The sequence below is a fragment of the Parasteatoda tepidariorum genome, chromosome 1 (genome assembly GCF_982258835.1).
Source record: "Parasteatoda tepidariorum strain Cologne lab strain chromosome 1, Ptep-v5.0, whole genome shotgun sequence".
NCBI lineage: Eukaryota > Metazoa > Arthropoda > Arachnida > Araneae > Theridiidae > Parasteatoda > Parasteatoda tepidariorum.
In genome coordinates, this window is record NC_141755.1 from 28952810 (window position 1) to 28966290 (window position 13481).

Genomic DNA, 13481 nt, shown 5'->3' on the forward strand with positions numbered 1-13481 from the left:
TGCAGTTGAGTTGGACGGCAATTGTAGTTCAAGATGAGCGTTCGATGACGTATACTATCGAACTCACAAATGGACCAATCAGAGGTTAGCGCTGATTTCCAGCTGACGGCGTCCTGTCCTAAGAAACCAGGCCTTAAGTGTTAGCATATTGTTCGAGCTGCGAGATTAAGTTCATTTATAAATTATTATCATTTAGGTTTAAATTTCGAAGTTGGTATATTGCTAACAAAGTAAAAAGTGTTTCGAAACGATTCTTTTTCTTCATGCAATAATTCTTTCTTCTTGAAATGACAGGTCTGCAAAGGATGATTCGTGCAACGATTCTATTTTTAAACACAAATAATAAATCAGGTAACAAATACATGTATACAAGAAATGCTACACAAGAGTGTCTCAAAACACAATGAACCAAATGACTTCAAAACACACCAAAAACAGTAACTCAGAAGTATTCGCAGTCAACTGCTTGCAGCGCTCCCTAGTGTAGAAAACACCATCCATACCTGTGGCAGTTTGGAGTGGGTTGGAGGCTGCTCGCCTTCGCTACTCAGGTTCACAGGTGCCCACCGGATAACGTTAAAAGAACAGCACTTCCAGCGTCTTCCGAGGCAAAGAAAGAGCGTTCAGTGCCTGCCGTTAAATATATATATATGTTATAAAACTACTTGAATACCGGGTATTGGTCCTTAGCCTAAAAAAAAATAATAAAACAGTATAAAGTATAGCAGGCAGTGGCTCTTAACCTTAGAAAAACATCAGTGTAGGATATAACGGGCAGTGGTACTCAACCTTAAAACTAAAAAAAACTCAACTTTAATATATATATATATATATATACAGTGAATTCGCGATAACTCGAATCTGATAGGACTGACGAAAAACTTCGACATATCGGAAGTTCGACTTACCGTTAGTTTCGGTCTTTCAAAATATTGTCGGATTATTTAATTAATGCTTATTAATTACAAATCTTCTAAATGCTTACAATATTTAAGATCATTTTTTTGACAAGCCATTTACGATAAGACTGTTTGAAGCACTTTATGATATCCTGGTCCATCGGCTGTAACTTTGCTGTTGTGTTTGGCGGGAGAAACTGCAGGTTTGCTACTTTCAAATTAGGTAGATCACTATGCGCTGTGCATTTATCCATAAAAAGTATCACTTTCCTTTTTTTAGCGAAGAATTTACGATCCAATTTTCTTACATAGTCTTCAAATAAAAATGATGTCATCCAAAACTTTTTGCTAGACTTGTAATCCAAAGGATACGTTTTTACATTCTTGAAACATCGGGGATTTCGGTATTTTCCGATAACAAGTAAGGGCAATTTCTCTGTCCCAGACGCATTTCCTTCAACTAGAACAGTCTAACGTTCCTTGCTCATTTTATCCCCTGAGCATTTTTCATCCTTAAACATGATAGTCTTATTTGGAAGACATTTAAAAAATAAACCCATATCATCAATATTGAAAACATCATTTTAACTGTATCCATGAAGTAAATTTGGTAACGTTTCATTTAACCACTGCTCACATACTTCAAGAGGGACAACTTTAGCTCCTTCATGAAGAGTGTTATCGTACTAGTTATCGTACTTCGAGTTATAGCGAATTGACTGTGTATATATATATATATATATATATATATATATATATATATATATATATATATATATATATATATATATATATATATATATATATATATATATATAATACACAGTTGGATCTCTTATTGGAATAATTCTGAACATTTTCCATTAAGAATGTAAAATGAATCACTTAAATGCCTCTCCAACGTGTTTAATGAATAAAATAATAATAAGAAAATGAATCTTTATTCGTTTATCGTCCGCTACGAGTCACTTGTATAGAAGAAAAAAAAGCTTAAATTTTGAAATTTGCTAAAATTAGCGTTCATTTGTTGAGGCATGAAACTGAGCTGAAAAATTCTGTAGATTTTAAATATGTATTTATTTTTTATGTAACTTTAATGGATAAAAAAAATTGAAATGCGAACTAGGAAATAAGAGAAGCAGAAATATGAAGAAGGGTCTTCATCCTGATTAAATTCTTTATAACATCAATACATGCTTATCAATAAAATTTACATTTATTTCTTGCTTTCTTCTTTCTCAAGATTATAAATGCTTATACTTCAAACTATTTTCTATAGTGATAGAACATTACATATCGTACTATATACACTGGTGTATGTTTGGAGCTAGTTTTTAAATGTAAAAGTAGGGGTTGTCCAAGTCTTATTTATTTAAATTACACTATAATTCCAAAGAATCGCTATCGGAACAAAAAGTGCTCTTAAATACTATAGATAAAATCCAGACTTGCGTGCAATTGTCCTCGACAGAAAAATGTTATCGACTCAAAACGGACCAAAGGTTATACCGAGCTAACAAGTCCTCCATCTTTGTCCACACTTGTAACTGAATTCAAATTTAACCTTCATCTGACTGTCAGTAAACTTTTTACTCTGGGCATACACTGTAAAAAATTCTGGATCAAATTACGCTATAGACTTACTTACGCTATAGACTTACGCTATAGACTACTACTTATTCGGAAAATCCATTTTTACCGTAAAATATCCTACCGTAATTTTTACAGTAATATTTATTTCATGAAAGTGATTCAGTGATTTTAAGGCACTTTTAGTGCCTCGTCCATAAAATCCATTTTTATCATAAAATATTATATCATAATTTTTTACATATTTTAATTACATTAATTTTAAAAAAAAATTAAATATTTAATTAATTACACTGATGCAGTATTTTTAAGGTAATTATTAGTGTAAAAATTACAGTATATAAGATTTTTTGTTCCGTAACATGTTCCGGTAAAAAATGCCAATATCCTTCAATTGATTGTCAGTGAACTTTTTACTTTGGACATACACTGTAAAAAATTCCGGATCAAGTAACGGTATAAATTAAGTATATAGTAAATCAAGTACGGTATAAAGTACCGGCACCTTGGGTGCTTTATCCGTAAAATCCATTTTTATCGTAAAGCATCATAATATAATTTTTATAGTAACACTTATTTAATTAAAGTGATTCAGTGATTTTGCGATACTGCGTGCTTTTCCTCACTATGTAACGCAAATGCGGGAAAGTTCCATCAATGTGTCTCCCAATACTTGATCCAGGAGTTCCCTTGTCTTCTGGATTCGATTCAAAATTACAAGACTACGAAATAGAACATTAGTAGCCGTAAACCCGAAAAATTGGGTCAGCTGTTCAACGACGGTTATAAAATAAAATAAAATAATTTAAATTTAACCGTCAAATAGATTTTTAATTAAAATTGAATTTTGTAAACAACATTTTAATTTATATTGAGCTTTTGAACAGTTTTTAATTTGAAAGGAATTAACTAAATACTATAATTTTAGTTGAATTAGCTCCACTTTGCAGTTGAAATTGAACTAACACTCTGTTTTCCAATTTAAATTGCATTAACTTAATTTTGCAATTTAAATTAAAATAACGCTTCTTTTCAACTGGAATTGAAATTATTCGGTTAATAATTAAAATTGAAATTATTGGGTTCACATTTATCTTATTTGAATTTTTTTAAATAAGTTACATTGAATTTGTTTAAAAATTTAAATTTCATTTGTTTAATATTTCAAAATGAATTGTTTGACAGCTTTTTAACTTAAATTGAAAAGTAAAATAGCTTTTTACTTTTAATTGTAAAAATATAGTTTAAATTAACTATATTTTTACAATTTAATTTGACACTCTATTTAACATTGTATATTTAACTAACTATTTAAACTGAACAATCTTTGTTTTAAAATTTAAATTTGAATTGCTTTGCTTTACAATTTAAAAAAACTCAACTAAGTTTTATAGTTTTAACTTAATTAACTCTACTTTACAATTTAAATTGAATAATCTTTCCTTTAAATCTATTATTTTATTGCCTCTAAAGAATCCCATGCATTTTTTTTATATATTTGTGAAATAATGATGTGTTATATAAGAACAATGTCTGTGCTATGTATTATCGAAATTTTAATAATAAATAACGATATGTCATCACTCATCAGGAATTAGCACAATTTCAATTTTTTTCCTATTACAAATTATTTACATATTTTTCTAATTATAATTGCTAATATTTTCAATACCGAAATGAAATTAATCAGCAGTAATCAACATTAATTAATCAACAATTAATCTTCCTCATTTACACTTGTGATATTATCCATTATTATCATTTTTGATGACGCTCGCAACATTATTTAAATTGATATTTATTATTTTCATTTTCATATAAGTGCAATGATCACGATTATATCGTTATAATATCACGTGATATCACGTGATATCGTTATAATATCACGTGATCATCTTAGTCATTATTTATCATTATCTTCATTATTAGTCATTAGTCTTTATCAACTAAACAGTACGGTAAATTTACCATAGTTTTTTTCTTCCGTGTAGTTGTTTAAAAAAGAATATATTTTTAAAAAAATATAACTACAAATTAGCCAGCTCTCATAATATCAATATAAAAAAAATAGGGGAAAAAAAGAATTAAAAAAAGTAAAATTGAACCTAACATTCAGGATAAGATAAAGAAGCATTGTATCAAAAATACCATTAATATGTACGAAATGTACTCATTATAGTTGAACTCAGACTGTAACAAAAATGTCACCGATGCAGAGTTTCATAAATCACGAGTCAGTCAAGAATATCTTATCACTTAATGACGAAACTTATTTTGTTGTAGTACAATAATCAGTTGAAGTGTTGAGTGCGTTTAAACTCTCAGTATATCAGTGTCTAATGGAGAAGATCGAATGATTATTTGTTCTCCCTAGAGGGTGAGTGTCCTGAGCATTTTTTTGATTTTTGTTTTCTCGCAGAGTTTATGTATTGTTAGCAATTTTGCATTGTCTTGGAATCGTAATATAGTGAAAATGTACCGTCATCTTAATATGATGGCATAAGTTTTACCATATTATATATGTTATCATGCAAGTTAATCCGTGATTACATGATACAGTTAAACCTGTCAAAATTGACCTCCAGTCTGAGTAAATCTCTTCTACAAAGAGCCAATTTATCCTACGTATTAAAAGAGACCAAAACCTTTTAAACCTGTCTATTTTGTATGTTGAGGGGTGATGTACGTGAAAAGTTTTGTTGAAATAAATAAAATTAAAATGTTTCAAAAATAAAGTGCTGACAGTTAAAATAATTAAAATTTATTTCGGGGTGTTAGTGAACGTTAGTGAACCCTTCATAGCCATAAAGAACTTTTTAGGAATTTTCTAGGTTCCGCATTAGAATTTCGCTGAATTCATAAAATAGTATTAAGAGCTAACCTAAGCTCCTCTGTGGGTTGGTCATATAAAAAAGCTATTAACGATTATAATGACATATGTTGTATACTTGATTCTTATATGTAAGAATAACATGATATTGAATCATGTAAATTGACCACTAAAATGTGTGGTTGACCACTAAAATGTTCTCACAAGTGGTCAACTTGCGCAGGTTTTACAGCACTAAGATTCAATTTGAGAAGAATATTATTCAATTTAACGCCTTATTAAGGTTACAGCAAACTTGCATCGTATTATGGTTCAAGATACAATATTGTGGTTCAATGTTTAATCGATTTTTCTGCGAGTCTGGAAACACGGACGCGTATCCACAAAAAATAAGAATAACATTACCTGACTCATGATTGGTAGTGTGACTAAGCAATTGGAACCATATCTTACGGCTTGCTCATTCCTTCTTATCTTAGGGACTAAATCTTTTCTTTTTAGTTATCAATTCATTTTTTCAATGGTAGTATCATGTTTTCTCTGTCGAAGAATATTAAAACTTTATAAATTTTAAATAAATAAATCAATAATTGATTGGCAATGCCACGGATTTGTCCAGTACGGAACTCATGTAATTTATTAAAATATTAAAAAAACATTTCGTAAATATGTATCCCTACCTGAAATATCTTAGTGCTAGATAAAAATCATTTTATTCCTAAGATTCATAAAGAAAAAACCTGATCGGAATTTTAATTTCTCATTGTCCTTCCATTGTGGAATCCAGGCTGCCGGGTATATCTTCTGCAATTTATAACCATTTCCTTCTTTCATTCGATATCTTGTTTAAACATTAGAAAGCGTTTTTAAACTGTTTGCACGATTCACTGCTGCACAATTACTCATATCAATAGTTTTAACTATCTAAGTACAGTTTGTCTACATTAAGAACTTTCCTCACCCCAAAGTCTGAGGCCGTCTGCTGCTATGGAAACAAAAATGGTGCATTTCTGGGAGGGTAGCTTCTCTTCACTCTAGGGCTAACACAGTAGTCCGAAGAAAAAGATTCCCTTTCTCTCGTCGACCCAAGCCAAACCCTGTCCTAGAGAATGACCCCACTACCCTACTTGGAATAGTTATACCTCGTTACCATAGTCACCGCCACGGGTCCAGACGAATGGCCTGGGGAGTTCTTACCTTACACAAACTGTAGGTTTCAAAGTTTCACGGTAATGCTAACACTACGTAATTAGCGAACTTCTTTGCTCCATAATGGTAGACAGTTCAGCTCTCACAATAGAATAGTTTATAAATTATTAATAATAATATTACTGTTTATACTTATAAATACTATTTTTCGTGCTCTGCCACCAAGGAAAATAAAGAAAATCATGGTTCTTGAAGCAATACGATGATTTTAAACTATACATCTCGCCGGGAAGAATAATCTGCGATTTAGAACAGACCAATAACTTAAACTTTTCAGAAAGTTATTAAACTTTTTGCTAATTTGGGGACATTTTCCACTTAGATGAAAATTATCCAAATTCACTGCCGTATTCTCAGTTTTTGCAAATTTTCATGAGCCCTGATAATGAGCCCCTGCATTGGAGTAAGTTTTTAAATATTAAAAAAATTAGACCACAAGCGCTTTTCATTTTCACAAAACTGTGGACTTTTCTCCATATTTGTGCCATTTTTAAAATGAGAGTAGACAGCTCTGGCTTTAAATAGGCTAAACTTGATTTAACAGTCATGAGTAATAATTGCTAACTCACAACAGTTATGGATCATTTGTTTTAGATAATGTTATTTGTGAAATATTTTTATAGCATTCTCTTTTAATTCTGAGGAAAAAACAACAAAAAATATCTTTTAGTAAACAAGCTTCACCTGTCTGGGGAAAAAATAAAAAAAAATAATCTCTAATAATTCAAACTACTTTGAACAATTGATTATTAATTGATTAATTATTTTTGCGTGAATAGTGCTATAAAATAAAATTATATCATAAAATATTTAGACATTTTATCACATAAAATATAGTTATATCATCAAGTAGCGTAAATGACAACCTCGCCACCTCCGCGGAGTGGAGATTGCGGGATTGGAGGAAATTTTATCGTAATTTAATGAGTTTTGTTATTTCGCAGCACTTGTTAAAGCATTAAAAAAATTTGAGTATTAGAGATTCAAACACTAATTTATTTTAAGTTGGTTACAGTTGGTAAAAAGCTTTTACAATTGGTGAAAGGGAAAAAAATATAAAATTTCTTCTAAGCTTATTTTAGCTAATTTAATAAACAAAACATTATTTTTGCTTTTTGAATCATGAATAAATAAAATATATTTCAAATAAATACTAAAAACATAAATAAATATTAAAAACATAAATAAATCGTTGTTATTGTTTTAATTTATTTACGCCGCTCAAGAACTTCTCAATGGGCTATTGGTGACGGTCTGGGAAACACGCCTAGGATGATCCGAAGACGTCCCATCACAATTATGATCCTCTGCAGAGGGGATGGCACCCCCATTTCAATAGCCCGATTACCTTCGCGTGAAGTGGAATGCTTTAGAGTAGAACAGTTTAGCTAGAACCAATACTGCACAACCTCGGTTCCATTGCAAGCTGATCAAAGTGATCACCCACCCGCTCACTGACCACAGCCAGTGATGCTTGACTTTGGTGCTCTCCTGGGAGCAGTGTCTTAACGATCAGTTCACTTCCGAACTAGAAATATTAGAATCGACAATCTATTATGTAACTGAAAGTAATTAATTAAGTTGTTATAATGAATGTCAACATCAATAGTAATATAAAATAATTATAATTAGCAAAATAACAATTATAAATAATGGATGTAAACAGTAAAAAATAGTTATAATAATTGAAAATAAATAGAATATTTAAGCATAATTATAACGATTAAAAACTATTATATTAAATGAAAATAAACAACATTTTTAAACATAGTTATAGTGATTAAAAATAATTAAATAAATAAGTTTATTAAGAAAACTTATGAATAAAAAAAAATAAAAAAGTTTGAATTAACTAATTAATTTCAAACTATAAATCACTGGTTACGCAAATAAAAAAAAAGATTGATCTCTAATCTTTAAAAAATAAAGTTAAAAAATAAATTAATTTTCAAGAATATTAAAACCATCATTCCATCATTTTATATTAAAAGCAAGGATCTTCTATTTAATCCTCTTGGCAAAATACCCATTCCCCAAGGGCATAGAGTTGTGCCATCCTTTGTAACGATGTAAAAAAATGCCAATTTTTTAGAAACAAAATAGTTAAAACCATTGCAATTACAATAAATATTATCGCTTAATCAGAAAATATGCTTGTAAATGTGTCTCATTCCAAATTCTTTGACGATCGCGTGCATAAAAGATGTTTCCAATTTAACAATGGTAGAGCGTTTGCAGTCACGAATGCCAAATAGAAAGAAATGGGCAACAACTTGTTTTGATGTGTATGACATAACGTACACAACCTGAAAGTTGTGTCACTTCTTTCAAATCTTTTAGTAAATAAAAAAATGAAAGTAAGACAGATAATTGGCGGGGGAAAAATTAAAAATGGCATAATCATATGATTTATTATGATAAAGTGGTTACTGAAATAGCGATTTATTCTGACTAATTTGGAAATAGAATTTTATTCTCTTGATTTTATTCTGATTTTAATTGCAACCAGTTTTCTCTAAAAATAAAAAATAAGAACAAGAATAAATTTTTCTTAGTTATATTTTTTTTATTAAAAGAATTATATAAAAGAATTAATTTTTATTAAAAGAATTATTTTTTGTTAAAAGATTTTTTTTATTGAAATAAATATTAAAAAAATTTCAACGATAAATTTATTATTTTATAGCTAAATATACACGGAAAATACAAATTTTATTTTAAATTGGTCTAAACAAAATTAATAACTTTATTTTATTAAACAATTAATATCATCGAATAAATGATAAAAATTGTTACAAAAATGAAATATGTTCATTTCTTAAGATAAAAAACTCTTTTTAAATCATTATTTATTTCAAATATTATCTTTAATTTAAAATAAATATGTTACAACAAATTTAAAACGGACATTAAAAGATCTTATTGTATTTTAAAGATGCAACTGCATAGACAATACTCACTTTCATTAAAATTTATTTTAACAAATATTAATACAAAATTTGTTGCTAAAGCCATGTGTAGTAAAACAATATGAAATAGTAGTCTGCCACTGAACGCCAGATGTAAAGCATCGGCTTTGATGAAGATAATTTTGTATTTTTAATTCTCTGAAGGGCGCCACCTTAATAATATGGAATTTGTAAAATAAATGTATAGATTTTTGATTGTTGATAAAGCCCATCATTTTGTGTTTTCATCAGTGTTCAGAAGCAGAACAACTATAAGTTTTTTATTTTATCACAAAAAAATAAAATGTATAAAAAACAAATAAAATGAGTATAATCATAGAAAAAGTTAAAATTATAATATAGTATTTGCCAGTTAAAATAAAACTTTTTGTTTAAGTCATTGCTAACAATTCAAATTTCGCCGAGGCAATTCTAAAGTATAAATTAAGGTAGTATTGTTAAGTTGAAGCACAATATTTTTAGTTTTGATGTCAACAATACAATTCAATTTTTCACAAAAACGATTGTTTCCATTGTTAAGTTCAATGTCAACAATTCTAATTTTTCTGGGGCAACTCTTAACCTTTAAATATTATTTTTTTTATGTACACATTTCTAAATGTCAGTATTCAACCACAAAACAACTTAAAGTCCTCAAATTTAGCATGAAGTTGTAAAATGTAATGAAAGAGGGTCATAGCAATAATGAAAGTAGAAGTAAAGTTAGTACTGTAAAATTAAAACAATATTTTTAATCAGTGAGCCAAGTTCTTCAAGAAGCAGTTGTAGAAGTAGGTTGTTTATTTAAAACTTTTTATAGAATTTCTTTAAGAACACAATTGTTAATTTGGGCATTTGGCGATTCAACACCTTTAGAATAGAGCCCCTGAATTAGACAGGCCGACTCATCATCTATTTTTGCTCCAAAGAGCTAACATAAGCACAATACTAACATAACGTTAACTTGCGAACTTTTTTGCTCCAATATTGCTTGATAGGTCAGCTCTGATAGTATAGGAGCCTTACTTTAGAATTGAATGATGTGTTACGTCAAGCGCTCAGGTATCATAATTTTGATCTAGTTGCGCTTCTATGTCATTTTGATTTATGTTGCTAAGTTAACTTTCAAAAAATTCTATGGCTGGCAACAACAATTTTATTTTTTAAATTGTTTATTTTTATTTCTTTTAGGATTCGTTATTTTTTCAGCGAAATGTTTTTTAACCTAACAGAATTCTTTGCCGACTGTTTTCTATATGAATGAAGAAAATAAAGTAAATATTTAACTGTTGTGAAAAGAATCTTATTTAGTTGTACAAAGTACTTCAGCCAAAATTTGGGAGCCACGTAAGAGAATTATATATATTAGATCAGAAACACATCATTAAAAGGCAGAATGCTTTGGTGTTTTCAAAACAAAGCAAACGTTGCCACCGGTGGAAAAGAAATACAGCCAAAATTTGGGAGCCACGTAAGAGAATTATATATAATAGATATTGTTCGTATTATTTGTCTATCTATTTAGTAGAATAAGTGAAATTTTTACAACAATGTAAACTTTAAACTTAAAAAAAACTGTTTTTCAATTATTGTTTCTTTCAAATGCTATTTTTCGAAATTTAAAAAACAAAGATGCTCAAGAAATTTGAAATATACATTTGAAGATATTGCATTTCAAAAATGCAACTGTACAGAAAATCAAAGTTTTCTTATTTATTTCTTATTTATATATTTATAATCACACATATTTATTTTAACAAATGTTTGGTTAAGAAAATTTTTTTATTCGTATAAAAGAAATTTTCACAATAATGGAATGCTTTGATTGTTTAATCTCAAATAAAAGTCTTTAAATTTTGTTTCTTCAATATATTTTGTTTTAGTTAAAATATTATTTTTTTGAAATTTAAGATATTATTTAACGTTAAAGATGCAAATTCGTCGAAAATGAATACTTTTTTTAAAATTTATTTTAACAAATATGAATTAATATTGTTCGTATTATTTGTCCATATATTTAGTCGCATAAGTGAAATTTTTACAACAATATGGTGTCTAAACTTAAAAAAAAACTGTTTTTCAATCACTGTTTCTTTCAAATGCTATTTTTCGAAATTTAAAAAACAAAGATGTTCAAGAAATTTGAAATATACATTTGAAGATATTGTATTTCAAAAAGGCAACTGAATTGAAACTTTCTTTTAAATTTATCTCAACAAATATTAATGCATTTATTTGTTAAAGCAATAAAAATATTGAAAGTAGAATAAATAGTTAATAACAGAATAAACTAAACTGAAACTACAATGAAGTAAATCGCAAGGGATAATTTGAGAAAAAAAATCATTAATCAATACTAGGCCATTGCATATTTTAAATGCAATTAATTTGCTCTCTTTCACTAAATCGTTAAATTTTAGTTTCGATTTGCATAAAATCATACTTGTTGTTTTCTTTACTAAAGAAATAATGGATTAAACCTGTTTTTAAATCTAGAACCTGTTTGGAATGAAATCTAGCACATATAATTAATGAAGAAATAAAATTAATTATTAAGTTTGTTACTTAACTATTTGTAGTTGTGAAACATTAGCCTTAATTATAGCTTAGATGATTAAATTACGATAGATTTAACGTAAAATCAAAATGATTTAAAAAAGAAATCTTTCATAAAGTATTTTCGTGCTTGTCGTTTCAGACATTAATAAATTACTAAGCTACTCATAAATGCAATCTTTGCATGCATAAATATATATTAGAGGATTAGATTCCATAATTATCTGAACATTCTTTACATTTATCGAAGAATATAACTTTTACTACATTTATATGCGTTTAATTTTGTCAGGGTCAACTGTCTCGTTATAAATATATATATCTGGTTAAATTCCGTGCAATAGTGAGTAAAGCAATTTATTCATTCTTTTTTTTATGCATCACGACCGAATTGTGAATTAAAGTATAAATATAGTATAGACATGTATCGGTATAGATATAGGTCTATATGCCATAGGCTAATTGAATAATAAAACCCTTTGCTACCAGACACTGTCATTTTGCAATGCTCCACGATGATAATTGCGAGTATTATCTAATCAGCCAAATGCTTTTTAGGCTTATTGCAATGGGCCCAAACGGAATATCATTCAAGTTACTTCGCAACAGTTCGTAATAAAACCAGAGCAGTGATGGCTTTGTGTGAATAGTCTATTTTTTTAAGCTTTATTGTCAATATGCAACTTCGAATGTGTAGTACTTCGCAAATTTCCCTATAAGCCAAAGGGCATATAGGAAGAGAATAATAAGCCTAAAAAAAATTGGAACACACAGAAAACAGGAAAAGAAACAAAATATGCAGAAATGAAATTAATTAAAATTTTGAAAAATTAACGAAAAAAAATTTCATCTCATAATTAACATCAGCTCACACAATTATATTATATCAGTAATATATATATATATATATATATATATATATATATATATATATATATATATATATATATATATATATATATATATATATATATATATATATATATATATATATATATATATATATATATATATATATATATATATATATATATATATATATATATATATATATATATATATATATATATATATATATATATATATATATATATATATATATATATATATATATATATATATATATATATATATATATATATATATATATATATATATATATATATATATATATATATATATATATATATATATATATATATATATATATATATATATATATATATATATATATATATATATATATATATATATATATATATATATATATATATATATATATAAGAACAAAAAAAATTATGAAAAATTTATAATGTAATCGAACAAGAAAGTGGGGGATTAAGTTAATCACTTTTAATTCCTTCAACTGTTATTTCTACTGATAGCTGCATATTGAGCTCAGATACAGCTTTTTAATAATAGGTATTGTCTACTTATGCTTCGATGAGC

General features: G+C 27.7%; 1 protein-coding gene across 1 annotated transcript in view; it reads left to right on the forward strand.

Moving 5' to 3' along the window:
• The first annotated feature begins 4455 nt into the window (after window positions 1–4455).
• The window catches only part of LOC107437856 (sterol O-acyltransferase 1), a 53911-nt gene continuing 44885 nt past the window's right edge, over window positions 4456–13481 (forward strand). The window contains exon 1 of the mRNA XM_016049980.4: window positions 4456–4866. The gene's annotated coding sequence lies outside the window, so the exon portion shown is untranslated. The remainder of the gene's footprint in view (window positions 4867–13481) is intronic.